Source organism: Oryzias latipes, chromosome 7 (assembly GCF_053564925.1).
Source record: "Oryzias latipes strain Hd-rR chromosome 7, Olatipes_Hd-rR_3.1".
NCBI lineage: Eukaryota > Metazoa > Chordata > Actinopteri > Beloniformes > Adrianichthyidae > Oryzias > Oryzias latipes.
In genome coordinates, this window is record NC_136243.1 from 37,288,155 (window position 1) to 37,306,165 (window position 18,011).

Here is an 18,011-nt window from a genome sequence, read left to right on the forward strand (position 1 = left end):
CAGGTAAGTAGCCTTTTCTTTGCAGGATATTTTTCCTTTTAGGGCTCCACTTGGCATCACTTGTCGCTTAGAGCTTGTGCACGATATTTCGGACTTCCTGGTCCTTCTTCAGGTGCTGAAATGAGCAAATTTTGTTTGTATATCCCCTGTACATGAGAGCTTGGATGGAATAAAAATCTTTTGTCCATAAGTCCTGGTCTGATTGCCTTCTGTTTTATTGTGCCTTCGTATGACAGGGCTGCAAGGTGAGTGAGTGAGTTGGAAGAAGCAGGTCCGCTTAAATAGAGCAGGTGGGCGGAGTTAGCCTTTGTATTGCTCCTGAATGGCTGTGGATCCATGCTCTTCCGAAATTGTCCGTAGCTTTATGGCTCTTTGAAGTATATTCTCACTTATAGTTTTTAGGAGTGGGAGCACACCCCCCCTCACCAAGATGAGGTCCAAACAGTTAAGGAAATCACCCAGCTTGCACAAACAATTTTCTTTTTCCTCTTCAGTCATTTTTCCTCCAAAAATCCTCTCAGAATAGGTTTTTCTCACTTCTTCACTGAGGTTAAGATTAGGAAAGGATGACTTGGAAAGCATGTAAAGTCCAACATCATGTCTGAGAGAAAGTTGTTTTTCTTCTCAGCATGGAATTGGGGCTCCGAACTCCAGCACCAGACCGACAGAGGGGCACGAGCGTGTCAGGTTTAGAAAATTAGAATCTCACCGCCAAAGGCAGTGAAACTCAAAATGCATAGGCCATTCCCCCGTCCAGAAAACCAGAATTCTTTGCCCCACACTCAAAAATTAGGATGAAAGGACTTACATATTCAAAAATTGGGCTCTCACGTCCCTGGACAACTTGTATGTTCAATTTTGTCTCCTCTTCTTTCTTCTTTGCAGGACCATTTCTTTTGTTTCCTCAGGTAAGTAGCCTTTTCTTTGCAGGATATTTTTCCTTTTAGGGCTCCACTTGGCATCACTTGTCGCTTAGAGCTTGTGCACGATATTTCGGACTTCCTGGTCCTTCTTCAGGTGCTGAAATGAGCAAATTTTGTTTGTATATCCCCTGTACATGAGAGCTTGGATGGAATAAAAATCTTTTGTCCATAAGTCCTGGTCTGATTGCCTTCTGTTTTATTGTGCCTTCGTATGACAGGGCTGCAAGGTGAGTGAGTGAGTTGGAAGAAGCAGGTCCGCTTAAATAGAGCAGGTGGGCGGAGTTAGCCTTTGTATTGCTCCTGAATGGCTGTGGATCCATGCTCTTCCGAAATTGTCCGTAGCTTTATGGCTCTTTGAAGTATATTCTCACTTATAGTTTTTAGGAGTGGGAGCACACCCCCCCTCACCAAGATGAGGTCCAAACAGTTAAGGAAATCACCCAGCTTGCACAAACAATTTTCTTTTTCCTCTTCAGTCATTTTTCCTCCAAAAATCCTCTCAGAATAGGTTTTTCTCACTTCTTCACTGAGGTTAAGATTAGGAAAGGATGACTTGGAAAGCATGTAAAGTCCAACATCATGTCTGAGAGAAAGTTGTTTTTCTTCTCAGCATGGAATTGGGGCTCCGAACTCCAGCACCAGACCGACAGAGGGGCACGAGCGTGTCAGGTTTAGAAAATTAGAATCTCACCGCCAAAGGCAGTGAAACTCAAAATGCATAGGCCATTCCCCCGTCCAGAAAACCAGAATTCTTTGCCCCACACTCAAAAATTAGGATGAAAGGACTTACATATTCAAAAATTGGGCTCTCACGTCCCTGGACAACTTGTATGTTCAATTTTGTCTCCTCTTCTTTCTTCTTTGCAGGAACATTTCTTTTGTTTCCTCAGGTAAGTAGCCTTTTCTTTGCAGGATATTTTTCCTTTTAGGGCTCCACTTGGCATCACTTGTCGCTTAGAGCTTGTGCACGATATTTCGGACTTCCTGGTCCTTCTTCAGGTGCTGAAATGAGCAAATTTTGTTTGTATATCCCCTGTACATGAGAGCTTGGATGGAATAAAAATCTTTTGTCCATAAGTCCTGGTCTGATTGCCTTCTGTTTTATTGTGCCTTCGTATGACAGGGCTGCAAGGTGAGTGAGTGAGTTGGAAGAAGCAGGTCCGCTTAAATAGAGCAGGTGGGCGGAGTTAGCCTTTGTATTGCTCCTGAATGGCTGTGGATCCATGCTCTTCCGAAATTGTCCGTAGCTTTATGGCTCTTTGAAGTATATTCTCACTTATAGTTTTTAGGAGTGGGAGCACACCCCCCCTCACCAAGATGAGGTCCAAACAGTTAAGGAAATCACCCAGCTTGCACAAACAATTTTCTTTTTCCTCTTCGGTCATTTTTCCTCCAAAAATCCTCTCAGAATAGGTTTTTCTCACTTCTTCACTGAGGTTAAGATTAGGAAAGGATGACTTGGAAAGCATGTAAAGTCCAACATCATGTCTGAGAGAAAGTTGTTTTTCTTCTCAGCATGGAATTGGGGCTCCGAACTCCAGCACCAGACCGACAGAGGGGCACGAGCGTGTCAGGTTTAGAAAATTAGAATCTCACCGCCAAAGGCAGTGAAACTCAAAATGCATAGGCCATTCCCCCGTCCAGAAAACCAGAATTCTTTGCCCCACACTCAAAAATTAGGATGAAAGGACTTACATATTCAAAAATTGGGCTCTCACGTCCCTGGACAACTTGTATGTTCAATTTTGTCTCCTCTTCTTTCTTCTTTGCAGGACCATTTCTTTTGTTTCCTCAGGTAAGTAGCCTTTTCTTTGCAGGATATTTTTCCTTTTAGGGCTCCACTTGGCATCACTTGTCGCTTAGAGCTTGTGCACGATATTTCGGACTTCCTGGTCCTTCTTCAGGTGCTGAAATGAGCAAATTTTGTTTGTATATCCCCTGTACATGAGAGCTTGGATGGAATAAAAATCTTTTGTCCATAAGTCCTGGTCTGATTGCCTTCTGTTTTATTGTGCCTTCGTATGACAGGGCTGCAAGGTGAGTGAGTGAGTTGGAAGAAGCAGGTCCGCTTAAATAGAGCAGGTGGGCGGAGTTAGCCTTTGTATTGCTCCTGAATGGCTGTGGATCCATGCTCTTCCGAAATTGTCCGTAGCTTTATGGCTCTTTGAAGTATATTCTCACTTATAGTTTTTAGGAGTGGGAGCACACCCCCCCTCACCAAGATGAGGTCCAAACAGTTAAGGAAATCACCCAGCTTGCACAAACAATTTTCTTTTTCCTCTTCAGTCATTTTTCCTCCAAAAATCCTCTCAGAATAGGTTTTTCTCACTTCTTCACTGAGGTTAAGATTAGGAAAGGATGACTTGGAAAGCATGTAAAGTCCAACATCATGTCTGAGAGAAAGTTGTTTTTCTTCTCAGCATGGAATTGGGGCTCCGAACTCCAGCACCAGACCGACAGAGGGGCACGAGCGTGTCAGGTTTAGAAAATTAGAATCTCACCGCCAAAGGCAGTGAAACTCAAAATGCATAGGCCATTCCCCCGTCCAGAAAACCAGAATTCTTTGCCCCACACTCAAAAATTAGGATGAAAGGACTTACATATTCAAAAATTGGGCTCTCACGTCCCTGGACAACTTGTATGTTCAATTTTGTCTCCTCTTCTTTCTTCTTTGCAGGACCATTTCTTTTGTTTCCTCAGGTAAGTAGCCTTTTCTTTGCAGGATATTTTTCCTTTTAGGGCTCCACTTGGCATCACTTGTCGCTTAGAGCTTGTGCACGATATTTCGGACTTCCTGGTCCTTCTTCAGGTGCTGAAATGAGCAAATTTTGTTTGTATATCCCCTGTACATGAGAGCTTGGATGGAATAAAAATCTTTTGTCCATAAGTCCTGGTCTGATTGCCTTCTGTTTTATTGTGCCTTCGTATGACAGGGCTGCAAGGTGAGTGAGTGAGTTGGAAGAAGCAGGTCCGCTTAAATAGAGCAGGTGGGCGGAGTTAGCCTTTGTATTGCTCCTGAATGGCTGTGGATCCATGCTCTTCCGAAATTGTCCGTAGCTTTATGGCTCTTTGAAGTATATTCTCACTTATAGTTTTTAGGAGTGGGAGCACACCCCCCCTCACCAAGATGAGGTCCAAACAGTTAAGGAAATCACCCAGCTTGCACAAACAATTTTCTTTTTCCTCTTCAGTCATTTTTCCTCCAAAAATCCTCTCAGAATAGGTTTTTCTCACTTCTTCACTGAGGTTAAGATTAGGAAAGGATGACTTGGAAAGCATGTAAAGTCCAACATCATGTCTGAGAGAAAGTTGTTTTTCTTCTCAGCATGGAATTGGGGCTCCGAACTCCAGCACCAGACCGACAGAGGGGCACGAGCGTGTCAGGTTTAGAAAATTAGAATCTCACCGCCAAAGGCAGTGAAACTCAAAATGCATAGGCCATTCCCCCGTCCAGAAAACCAGAATTCTTTGCCCCACACTCAAAAATTAGGATGAAAGGACTTACATATTCAAAAATTGGGCTCTCACGTCCCTGGACAACTTGTATGTTCAATTTTGTCTCCTCTTCTTTCTTCTTTGCAGGACCATTTCTTTTGTTTCCTCAGGTAAGTAGCCTTTTCTTTGCAGGATATTTTTCCTTTTAGGGCTCCACTTGGCATCACTTGTCGCTTAGAGCTTGTGCACGATATTTCGGACTTCCTGGTCCTTCTTCAGGTGCTGAAATGAGCAAATTTTGTTTGTATATCCCCTGTACATGAGAGCTTGGATGGAATAAAAATCTTTTGTCCATAAGTCCTGGTCTGATTGCCTTCTGTTTTATTGTGCCTTCGTATGACAGGGCTGCAAGGTGAGTGAGTGAGTTGGAAGAAGCAGGTCCGCTTAAATAGAGCAGGTGGGCGGGGTTAGCCTTTGTATTGCTCCTGAATGGCTGTGGATCCATGCTCTTCCGAAATTGTCCGTAGCTTTATGGCTCTTTGAAGTATATTCTCACTTATAGTTTTTAGGAGTGGGAGCACACCCCCCCTCACCAAGATGAGGTCCAAACAGTTAAGGAAATCACCCAGCTTGCACAAACAATTTTCTTTTTCCTCTTCAGTCATTTTTCCTCCAAAAATCCTCTCAGAATAGGTTTTTCTCACTTCTTCACTGAGGTTAAGATTAGGAAAGGATGACTTGGAAAGCATGTAAAGTCCAACATCATGTCTGAGAGAAAGTTGTTTTTCTTCTCAGCATGGAATTGGGGCTCCGAACTCCAGCACCAGACCGACAGAGGGGCACGAGCGTGTCAGGTTTAGAAAATTAGAATCTCACCGCCAAAGGCAGTGAAACTCAAAATGCATAGGCCATTCCCCCGTCCAGAAAACCAGAATTCTTTGCCCCACACTCAAAAATTAGGATGAAAGGACTTACATATTCAAAAATTGGGCTCCCACGTCCCTGGACAACTTGTATGTTCAATTTTGTCTCCTCTTCTTTCTTCTTTGCAGGAACATTTCTTTTGTTTCCTCAGGTAAGTAGCCTTTTCTTTGCAGGATATTTTTCCTTTTAGGGCTCCACTTGGCATCACTTGTCGCTTAGAGCTTGTGCACGATATTTCGGACTTCCTGGTCCTTCTTCAGGTGCTGAAATGAGCAAATTTTGTTTGTATATCCCCTGTACATGAGAGCTTGGATGGAATAAAAATCTTTTGTCCATAAGTCCTGGTCTGATTGCCTTCTGTTTTATTGTGCCTTCGTATGACAGGGCTGCAAGGTGAGTGAGTGAGTTGGAAGAAGCAGGTCCGCTTAAATAGAGCAGGTGGGCGGAGTTAGCCTTTGTATTGCTCCTGAATGGCTGTGGATCCATGCTCTTCCGAAATTGTCCGTAGCTTTATGGCTCTTTGAAGTATATTCTCACTTATAGTTTTTAGGAGTGGGAGCACACCCCCCCTCACCAAGATGAGGTCCAAACAGTTAAGGAAATCACCCAGCTTGCACAAACAATTTTCTTTTTCCTCTTCAGTCATTTTTCCTCCAAAAATCCTCTCAGAATAGGTTTTTCTCACTTCTTCACTGAGGTTAAGATTAGGAAAGGATGACTTGGAAAGCATGTAAAGTCCAACATCATGTCTGAGAGAAAGTTGTTTTTCTTCTCAGCATGGAATTGGGGCTCCGAACTCCAGCACCAGACCGACAGAGGGGCACGAGCGTGTCAGGTTTAGAAAATTAGAATCTCACCGCCAAAGGCAGTGAAACTCAAAATGCATAGGCCATTCCCCCGTCCAGAAAACCAGAATTCTTTGCCCCACACTCAAAAATTAGGATGAAAGGACTTACATATTCAAAAATTGGGCTCCCACGTCCCTGGACAACTTGTATGTTCAATTTTGTCTCCTCTTCTTTCTTCTTTGCAGGAACATTTCTTTTGTTTCCTCAGGTAAGTAGCCTTTTCTTTGCAGGATATTTTTCCTTTTAGGGCTCCACTTGGCATCACTTGTCGCTTAGAGCTTGTGCACGATATTTCGGACTTCCTGGTCCTTCTTCAGGTGCTGAAATGAGCAAATTTTGTTTGTATATCCCCTGTACATGAGAGCTTGGATGGAATAAAAATCTTTTGTCCATAAGTCCTGGTCTGATTGCCTTCTGTTTTATTGTGCCTTCGTATGACAGGGCTGCAAGGTGAGTGAGTGAGTTGGAAGAAGCAGGTCCGCTTAAATAGAGCAGGTGGGCGGAGTTAGCCTTTGTATTGCTCCTGAATGGCTGTGGATCCATGCTCTTCCGAAATTGTCCGTAGCTTTATGGCTCTTTGAAGTATATTCTCACTTATAGTTTTTAGGAGTGGGAGCACACCCCCCCTCACCAAGATGAGGTCCAAACAGTTAAGGAAATCACCCAGCTTGCACAAACAATTTTCTTTTTCCTCTTCAGTCATTTTTCCTCCAAAAATCCTCTCAGAATAGGTTTTTCTCACTTCTTCACTGAGGTTAAGATTAGGAAAGGATGACTTGGAAAGCATGTAAAGTCCAACATCATGTCTGAGAGAAAGTTGTTTTTCTTCTCAGCATGGAATTGGGGCTCCGAACTCCAGCACCAGACCGACAGAGGGGCACGAGCGTGTCAGGTTTAGAAAATTAGAATCTCACCGCCAAAGGCAGTGAAACTCAAAATGCATAGGCCATTCCCCCGTCCAGAAAACCAGAATTCTTTGCCCCACACTCAAAAATTAGGATGAAAGGACTTACATATTCAAAAATTGGGCTCTCACGTCCCTGGACAACTTGTATGTTCAATTTTGTCTCCTCTTCTTTCTTCTTTGCAGGACCATTTCTTTTGTTTCCTCAGGTAAGTAGCCTTTTCTTTGCAGGATATTTTTCCTTTTAGGGCTCCACTTGGCATCACTTGTCGCTTAGAGCTTGTGCACGATATTTCGGACTTCCTGGTCCTTCTTCAGGTGCTGAAATGAGCAAATTTTGTTTGTATATCCCCTGTACATGAGAGCTTGGATGGAATAAAAATCTTTTGTCCATAAGTCCTGGTCTGATTGCCTTCTGTTTTATTGTGCCTTCGTATGACAGGGCTGCAAGGTGAGTGAGTGAGTTGGAAGAAGCAGGTCCGCTTAAATAGAGCAGGTGGGCGGAGTCAGCCTTTGTATTGCTCCTGAATGGCTGTGGATCCATGCTCTTCCGAAATTGTCCGTAGCTTTATGGCTCTTTGAAGTATATTCTCACTTATAGTTTTTAGGAGTGGGAGCACACCCCCCCTCACCAATTTGAGGTCCAAACAGTTAAGGAAATCACCCAGCTTGCACAAACAATTTTCTTTTTCCTCTTCAGTCATTTTTCCTCCAAAAATCCTCTCAGAATAGGTTTTTCTCACTTCTTCACTGAGGTTAAGATTAGGAAAGGATGACTTGGAAAGCATGTAAAGTCCAACATCATGTCTGAGAGAAAGTTGTTTTTCTTCTCAGCATGGAATTGGGGCTCCGAACTCCAGCACCAGACCGACAGAGGGGCACGAGCGTGTCAGGTTTAGAAAATTAGAATCTCACCGCCAAAGGCAGTGAAACTCAAAATGCATAGGCCATTCCCCCGTCCAGAAAACCAGAATTCTTTGCCCCACACTCAAAAATTAGGATGAAAGGACTTACATATTCAAAAATTGGGCTCTCACGTCCCTGGACAACTTGTATGTTCAATTTTGTCTCCTCTTCTTTCTTCTTTGCAGGAACATTTCTTTTGTTTCCTCAGGTAAGTAGCCTTTTCTTTGCAGGATATTTTTCCTTTTAGGGCTCCACTTGGCATCACTTGTCGCTTAGAGCTTGTGCACGATATTTCGGACTTCCTGGTCCTTCTTCAGGTGCTGAAATGAGCAAATTTTGTTTGTATATCCCCTGTACATGAGAGCTTGGATGGAATAAAAATCTTTTGTCCATAAGTCCTGGTCTGATTGCCTTCTGTTTTATTGTGCCTTCGTATGACAGGGCTGCAAGGTGAGTGAGTGAGTTGGAAGAAGCAGGTCCGCTTAAATAGAGCAGGTGGGCGGAGTCAGCCTTTGTATTGCTCCTGAATGGCTGTGGATCCATGCTCTTCCGAAATTGTCCGTAGCTTTATGGCTCTTTGAAGTGTATTCTCACTTATAGTTTTTAGGAGTGGGAGCACCACCCCCCTCACCAATTTGAGGTCCAAACAGTTAAGGAAATCACCCAGCTTGCACAAACAATTTTCTTTTTCCTCTTCAGTCATTTTTCCTCCAAAAATCCTCTCAGAATAGGTTTTTCTCACTTCTTCACTGAGGTTAAGATTAGGAAAGGATGACTTGGAAAGCATGTAAAGTCCAACATCATGTCTGAGAGAAAGTTGTTTTTCTTCTCAGCATGGAATTGGGGCTCCGAACTCCAGCACCAGACCGACAGAGGGGCACGAGCGTGTCAGGTTTAGAAAATTAGAATCTCACCGCCAAAGGCAGTGAAACTCAAAATGCATAGGCCATTCCCCCGTCCAGAAAACCAGAATTCTTTGCCCCACACTCAAAAATTAGGATGAAAGGACTTACATATTCAAAAATTGGGCTCTCACGTCCCTGGACAACTTGTATGTTCAATTTTGTCTCCTCTTCTTTCTTCTTTGCAGGAACATTTCTTTTGTTTCCTCAGGTAAGTAGCCTTTTCTTTGCAGGATATTTTTCCTTTTAGGGCTCCACTTGGCATCACTTGTCGCTTAGAGCTTGTGCACGATATTTCGGACTTCCTGGTCCTTCTTCAGGTGCTGAAATGAGCAAATTTTGTTTGTATATCCCCTGTACATGAGAGCTTGGATGGAATAAAAATCTTTTGTCCATAAGTCCTGGTCTGATTGCCTTCTGTTTTATTGTGCCTTCGTATGACAGGGCTGCAAGGTGAGTGAGTGAGTTGGAAGAAGCAGGTCCGCTTAAATAGAGCAGGTGGGCGGAGTCAGCCTTTGTATTGCTCCTGAATGGCTGTGGATCCATGCTCTTCCGAAATTGTCCGTAGCTTTATGGCTCTTTGAAGTGTATTCTCACTTATAGTTTTTAGGAGTGGGAGCACCACCCCCCTCACCAATTTGAGGTCCAAACAGTTAAGGAAATCACCCAGCTTGCACAAACAATTTTCTTTTTCCTCTTCAGTCATTTTTCCTCCAAAAATCCTCTCAGAATAGGTTTTTCTCACTTCTTCACTGAGGTTAAGATTAGGAAAGGATGACTTGGAAAGCATGTAAAGTCCAACATCATGTCTGAGAGAAAGTTGTTTTTCTTCTCAGCATGGAATTGGGGCTCCGAACTCCAGCACCAGACCGACAGAGGGGCACGAGCGTGTCAGGTTTAGAAAATTAGAATCTCACCGCCAAAGGCAGTGAAACTCAAAATGCATAGGCCATTCCCCCGTCCAGAAAACCAGAATTCTTTGCCCCACACTCAAAAATTAGGATGAAAGGACTTACATATTCAAAAATTGGGCTCTCACGTCCCTGGACAACTTGTATGTTCAATTTTGTCTCCTCTTCTTTCTTCTTTGCAGGAACATTTCTTTTGTTTCCTCAGGTAAGTAGCCTTTTCTTTGCAGGATATTTTTCCTTTTAGGGCTCCACTTGGCATCACTTGTCGCTTAGAGCTTGTGCACGATATTTCGGACTTCCTGGTCCTTCTTCAGGTGCTGAAATGAGCAAATTTTGTTTGTATATCCCCTGTACATGAGAGCTTGGATGGAATAAAAATCTTTTGTCCATAAGTCCTGGTCTGATTGCCTTCTGTTTTATTGTGCCTTCGTATGACAGGGCTGCAAGGTGAGTGAGTGAGTTGGAAGAAGCAGGTCCGCTTAAATAGAGCAGGTGGGCGGAGTTAGCCTTTGTATTGCTCCTGAATGGCTGTGGATCCATGCTCTTCCGAAATTGTCCGTAGCTTTATGGCTCTTTGAAGTATATTCTCACTTATAGTTTTTAGGAGTGGGAGCACACCCCCCCTCACCAAGATGAGGTCCAAACAGTTAAGGAAATCACCCAGCTTGCACAAACAATTTTCTTTTTCCTCTTCAGTCATTTTTCCTCCAAAAATCCTCTCAGAATAGGTTTTTCTCACTTCTTCACTGAGGTTAAGATTAGGAAAGGATGACTTGGAAAGCATGTAAAGTCCAACATCATGTCTGAGAGAAAGTTGTTTTTCTTCTCAGCATGGAATTGGGGCTCCGAACTCCAGCACCAGACCGACAGAGGGGCACGAGCGTGTCAGGTTTAGAAAATTAGAATCTCACCGCCAAAGGCAGTGAAACTCAAAATGCATAGGCCATTCCCCCGTCCAGAAAACCAGAATTCTTTGCCCCACACTCAAAAATTAGGATGAAAGGACTTACATATTCAAAAATTGGGCTCTCACGTCCCTGGACAACTTGTATGTTCAATTTTGTCTCCTCTTCTTTCTTCTTTGCAGGAACATTTCTTTTGTTTCCTCAGGTAAGTAGCCTTTTCTTTGCAGGATATTTTTCCTTTTAGGGCTCCACTTGGCATCACTTGTCGCTTAGAGCTTGTGCACGATATTTCGGACTTCCTGGTCCTTCTTCAGGTGCTGAAATGAGCAAATTTTGTTTGTATATCCCCTGTACATGAGAGCTTGGATGGAATAAAAATCTTTTGTCCATAAGTCCTGGTCTGATTGCCTTCTGTTTTATTGTGCCTTCGTATGACAGGGCTGCAAGGTGAGTGAGTGAGTTGGAAGAAGCAGGTCCGCTTAAATAGAGCAGGTGGGCGGAGTCAGCCTTTGTATTGCTCCTGAATGGCTGTGGATCCATGCTCTTCCGAAATTGTCCGTAGCTTTATGGCTCTTTGAAGTATATTCTCACTTATAGTTTTTAGGAGTGGGAGCACACCCCCCCTCACCAAGATGAGGTCCAAACAGTTAAGGAAATCACCCAGCTTGCACAAACAATTTTCTTTTTCCTCTTCAGTCATTTTTCCTCCAAAAATCCTCTCAGAATAGGTTTTTCTCACTTCTTCACTGAGGTTAAGATTAGGAAAGGATGACTTGGAAAGCATGTAAAGTCCAACATCATGTCTGAGAGAAAGTTGTTTTTCTTCTCAGCATGGAATTGGGGCTCCGAACTCCAGCACCAGACCGACAGAGGGGCACGAGCGTGTCAGGTTTAGAAAATTAGAATCTCACCGCCAAAGGCAGTGAAACTCAAAATGCATAGGCCATTCCCCCGTCCAGAAAACCAGAATTCTTTGCCCCACACTCAAAAATTAGGATGAAAGGACTTACATATTCAAAAATTGGGCTCTCACGTCCCTGGACAACTTGTATGTTCAATTTTGTCTCCTCTTCTTTCTTCTTTGCAGGAACATTTCTTTTGTTTCCTCAGGTAAGTAGCCTTTTCTTTGCAGGATATTTTTCCTTTTAGGGCTCCACTTGGCATCACTTGTCGCTTAGAGCTTGTGCACGATATTTCGGACTTCCTGGTCCTTCTTCAGGTGCTGAAATGAGCAAATTTTGTTTGTATATCCCCTGTACATGAGAGCTTGGATGGAATAAAAATCTTTTGTCCATAAGTCCTGGTCTGATTGCCTTCTGTTTTATTGTGCCTTCGTATGACAGGGCTGCAAGGTGAGTGAGTGAGTTGGAAGAAGCAGGTCCGCTTAAATAGAGCAGGTGGGCGGAGTTAGCCTTTGTATTGCTCCTGAATGGCTGTGGATCCATGCTCTTCCGAAATTGTCCGTAGCTTTATGGCTCTTTGAAGTATATTCTCACTTATAGTTTTTAGGAGTGGGAGCACACCCCCCCTCACCAAGATGAGGTCCAAACAGTTAAGGAAATCACCCAGCTTGCACAAACAATTTTCTTTTTCCTCTTCGGTCATTTTTCCTCCAAAAATCCTCTCAGAATAGGTTTTTCTCACTTCTTCACTGAGGTTAAGATTAGGAAAGGATGACTTGGAAAGCATGTAAAGTCCAACATCATGTCTGAGAGAAAGTTGTTTTTCTTCTCAGCATGGAATTGGGGCTCCGAACTCCAGCACCAGACCGACAGAGGGGCACGAGCGTGTCAGGTTTAGAAAATTAGAATCTCACCGCCAAAGGCAGTGAAACTCAAAATGCATAGGCCATTCCCCCGTCCAGAAAACCAGAATTCTTTGCCCCACACTCAAAAATTAGGATGAAAGGACTTACATATTCAAAAATTGGGCTCTCACGTCCCTGGACAACTTGTATGTTCAATTTTGTCTCCTCTTCTTTCTTCTTTGCAGGAACATTTCTTTTGTTTCCTCAGGTAAGTAGCCTTTTCTTTGCAGGATATTTTTCCTTTTAGGGCTCCACTTGGCATCACTTGTCGCTTAGAGCTTGTGCACGATATTTCGGACTTCCTGGTCCTTCTTCAGGTGCTGAAATGAGCAAATTTTGTTTGTATATCCCCTGTACATGAGAGCTTGGATGGAATAAAAATCTTTTGTCCATAAGTCCTGGTCTGATTGCCTTCTGTTTTATTGTGCCTTCGTATGACAGGGCTGCAAGGTGAGTGAGTGAGTTGGAAGAAGCAGGTCCGCTTAAATAGAGCAGGTGGGCGGAGTTAGCCTTTGTATTGCTCCTGAATGGCTGTGGATCCATGCTCTTCCGAAATTGTCCGTAGCTTTATGGCTCTTTGAAGTATATTCTCACTTATAGTTTTTAGGAGTGGGAGCACACCCCCCCTCACCAAGATGAGGTCCAAACAGTTAAGGAAATCACCCAGCTTGCACAAACAATTTTCTTTTTCCTCTTCGGTCATTTTTCCTCCAAAAATCCTCTCAGAATAGGTTTTTCTCACTTCTTCACTGAGGTTAAGATTAGGAAAGGATGACTTGGAAAGCATGTAAAGTCCAACATCATGTCTGAGAGAAAGTTGTTTTTCTTCTCAGCATGGAATTGGGGCTCCGAACTCCAGCACCAGACCGACAGAGGGGCACGAGCGTGTCAGGTTTAGAAAATTAGAATCTCACCGCCAAAGGCAGTGAAACTCAAAATGCATAGGCCATTCCCCCGTCCAGAAAACCAGAATTCTTTGCCCCACACTCAAAAATTAGGATGAAAGGACTTACATATTCAAAAATTGGGCTCTCACGTCCCTGGACAACTTGTATGTTCAATTTTGTCTCCTCTTCTTTCTTCTTTGCAGGAACATTTCTTTTGTTTCCTCAGGTAAGTAGCCTTTTCTTTGCAGGATATTTTTCCTTTTAGGGCTCCACTTGGCATCACTTGTCGCTTAGAGCTTGTGCACGATATTTCGGACTTCCTGGTCCTTCTTCAGGTGCTGAAATGAGCAAATTTTGTTTGTATATCCCCTGTACATGAGAGCTTGGATGGAATAAAAATCTTTTGTCCATAAGTCCTGGTCTGATTGCCTTCTGTTTTATTGTGCCTTCGTATGACAGGGCTGCAAGGTGAGTGAGTGAGTTGGAAGAAGCAGGTCCGCTTAAATAGAGCAGGTGGGCGGAGTCAGCCTTTGTATTGCTCCTGAATGGCTGTGGATCCATGCTCTTCCGAAATTGTCCGTAGCTTTATGGCTCTTTGAAGTATATTATCACTTATAGTTTTTAGGAGTGGGAGCACACCCCCCCTCACCAAGATGAGGTCCAAACAGTTAAGGAAATCACCCAGCTTGCACAAACAATTTTCTTTTTCCTCTTCAGTCATTTTTCCTCCAAAAATCCTCTCAGAATAGGTTTTTCTCACTTCTTCACTGAGGTTAAGATTAGGAAAGGATGACTTGGAAAGCATGTAAAGTCCAACATCATGTCTGAGAGAAAGTTGTTTTTCTTCTCAGCATGGAATTGGGGCTCCGAACTCCAGCACCAGACCGACAGAGGGGCACGAGCGTGTCAGGTTTAGAAAATTAGAATCTCACCGCCAAAGGCAGTGAAACTCAAAATGCATAGGCCATTCCCCCGTCCAGAAAACCACAATTCTTTGCCCCACACTCAAAAATTAGGATGAAAGGACTTACATATTCAAAAATTGGGCTCTCACGTCCCTGGACAACTTGTATGTTCAATTTTGTCTCCTCTTCTTTCTTCTTTGCAGGAACATTTCTTTTGTTTCCTCAGGTAAGTAGCCTTTTCTTTGCAGGATATTTTTCCTTTTAGGGCTCCACTTGGCATCACTTGTCGCTTAGAGCTTGTGCACGATATTTCGGACTTCCTGGTCCTTCTTCAGGTGCTGAAATGAGCAAATTTTGTTTGTATATCCCCTGTACATGAGAGCTTGGATGGAATAAAAATCTTTTGTCCATAAGTCCTGGTCTGATTGCCTTCTGTTTTATTGTGCCTTCGTATGACAGGGCTGCAAGGTGAGTGAGTGAGTTGGAAGAAGCAGGTCCGCTTAAATAGAGCAGGTGGGCGGAGTCAGCCTTTGTATTGCTCCTGAATGGCTGTGGATCCATGCTCTTCCGAAATTGTCCGTAGCTTTATGGCTCTTTGAAGTATATTATCACTTATAGTTTTTAGGAGTGGGAGCACACCCCCCCTCACCAATTTGAGGTCCAAACAGTTAAGGAAATCACCCAGCTTGCACAAACAATTTTCTTTTTCCTCTTCAGTCATTTTTCCTCCAAAAATCCTCTCAGAATAGGTTTTTCTCACTTCTTCACTGAGGTTAAGATTAGGAAAGGATGACTTGGAAAGCATGTAAAGTCCAACATCATGTCTGAGAGAAAGTTGTTTTTCTTCTCAGCATGGAATTGGGGCTCCGAACTCCAGCACCAGACCGACAGAGGGGCACGAGCGTGTCAGGTTTAGAAAATTAGAATCTCACCGCCAAAGGCAGTGAAACTCAAAATGCATAGGCCATTCCCCCGTCCAGAAAACCAGAATTCTTTGCCCCACACTCAAAAATTAGGATGAAAGGACTTACATATTCAAAAATTGGGCTCTCACGTCCCTGGACAACTTGTATGTTCAATTTTGTCTCCTCTTCTTTCTTCTTTGCAGGAACATTTCTTTTGTTTCCTCAGGTAAGTAGCCTTTTCTTTGCAGGATATTTTTCCTTTTAGGGCTCCACTTGGCATCACTTGTCGCTTAGAGCTTGTGCACGATATTTCGGACTTCCTGGTCCTTCTTCAGGTGCTGAAATGAGCAAATTTTGTTTGTATATCCCCTGTACATGAGAGCTTGGATGGAATAAAAATCTTTTGTCCATAAGTCCTGGTCTGATTGCCTTCTGTTTTATTGTGCCTTCGTATGACAGGGCTGCAAGGTGAGTGAGTGAGTTGGAAGAAGCAGGTCCGCTTAAATAGAGCAGGTGGGCGGAGTCAGCCTTTGTATTGCTCCTGAATGGCTGTGGATCCATGCTCTTCCGAAATTGTCCGTAGCTTTATGGCTCTTTGAAGTATATTCTCACTTATAGTTTTTAGGAGTGGGAGCACACCCCCCCTCACCAAGATGAGGTCCAAACAGTTAAGGAAATCACCCAGCTTGCACAAACAATTTTCTTTTTCCTCTTCAGTCATTTTTCCTCCAAAAATCCTCTCAGAATAGGTTTTTCTCACTTCTTCACTGAGGTTAAGATTAGGAAAGGATGACTTGGAAAGCATGTAAAGTCCAACATCATGTCTGAGAGAAAGTTGTTTTTCTTCTCAGCATGGAATTGGGGCTCCGAACTCCAGCACCAGACCGACAGAGGGGCACGAGCGTGTCAGGTTTAGAAAATTAGAATCTCACCGCCAAAGGCAGTGAAACTCAAAATGCATAGGCCATTCCCCCGTCCAGAAAACCAGAATTCTTTGCCCCACACTCAAAAATTAGGATGAAAGGACTTACATATTCAAAAATTGGGCTCTCACGTCCCTGGACAACTTGTATGTTCAATTTTGTCTCCTCTTCTTTCTTCTTTGCAGGACCATTTCTTTTGTTTCCTCAGGTAAGTAGCCTTTTCTTTGCAGGATATTTTTCCTTTTAGGGCTCCACTTGGCATCACTTGTCGCTTAGAGCTTGTGCACGATATTTCGGACTTCCTGGTCCTTCTTCAGGTGCTGAAATGAGCAAATTTTGTTTGTATATCCCCTGTACATGAGAGCTTGGATGGAATAAAAATCTTTTGTCCATAAGTCCTGGTCTGATTGCCTTCTGTTTTATTGTGCCTTCGTATGACAGGGCTGCAAGGTGAGTGAGTGAGTTGGAAGAAGCAGGTCCGCTTAAATAGAGCAGGTGGGCGGAGTCAGCCTTTGTATTGCTCCTGAATGGCTGTGGATCCATGCTCTTCCGAAATTGTCCGTAGCTTTATGGCTCTTTGAAGTATATTCTCACTTATAGTTTTTAGGAGTGGGAGCACACCCCCCCTCACCAAGATGAGGTCCAAACAGTTAAGGAAATCACCCAGCTTGCACAAACAATTTTCTTTTTCCTCTTCAGTCATTTTTCCTCCAAAAATCCTCTCAGAATAGGTTTTTCTCACTTCTTCACTGAGGTTAAGATTAGGAAAGGATGACTTGGAAAGCATGTAAAGTCCAACATCATGTCTGAGAGAAAGTTGTTTTTCTTCTCAGCATGGAATTGGGGCTCCGAACTCCAGCACCAGACCGACAGAGGGGCACGAGCGTGTCAGGTTTAGAAAATTAGAATCTCACCGCCAAAGGCAGTGAAACTCAAAATGCATAGGCCATTCCCCCGTCCAGAAAACCAGAATTCTTTGCCCCACACTCAAAAATTAGGATGAAAGGACTTACATATTCAAAAATTGGGCTCTCACGTCCCTGGACAACTTGTATGTTCAATTTTGTCTCCTCTTCTTTCTTCTTTGCAGGACCATTTCTTTTGTTTCCTCAGGTAAGTAGCCTTTTCTTTGCAGGATATTTTTCCTTTTAGGGCTCCACTTGGCATCACTTGTCGCTTAGAGCTTGTGCACGATATTTCGGACTTCCTGGTCCTTCTTCAGGTGCTGAAATGAGCAAATTTTGTTTGTATATCCCCTGTACATGAGAGCTTGGATGGAATAAAAATCTTTTGTCCATAAGTCCTGGTCTGATTGCCTTCTGTTTTATTGTGCCTTCGTATGACAGGGCTGCAAGGTGAGTGAGTGAGTTGGAAGAAGCAGGTCCGCTTAAATAGAGCAGGTGGGCGGAGTTAGCCTTTGTATTGCTCCTGAATGGCTGTGGATCCATGCTCTTCCGAAATTGTCCGTAGCTTTATGGCTCTTTGAAGTATATTCTCACTTATAGTTTTTAGGAGTGGGAGCACACCCCCCCTCACCAAGATGAGGTCCAAACAGTTAAGGAAATCACCCAGCTTGCACAAACAATTTTCTTTTTCCTCTTCAGTCATTTTTCCTCCAAAAATCCTCTCAGAATAGGTTTTTCTCACTTCTTCACTGAGGTTAAGATTAGGAAAGGATGACTTGGAAAGCATGTAAAGTCCAACATCATGTCTGAGAGAAAGTTGTTTTTCTTCTCAGCATGGAATTGGGGCTCCGAACTCCAGCACCAGACCGACAGAGGGGCACGAGCGTGTCAGGTTTAGAAAATTAGAATCTCACCGCCAAAGGCAGTGAAACTCAAAATGCATAGGCCATTCCCCCGTCCAGAAAACCAGAATTCTTTGCCCCACACTCAAAAATTAGGATGAAAGGACTTACATATTCAA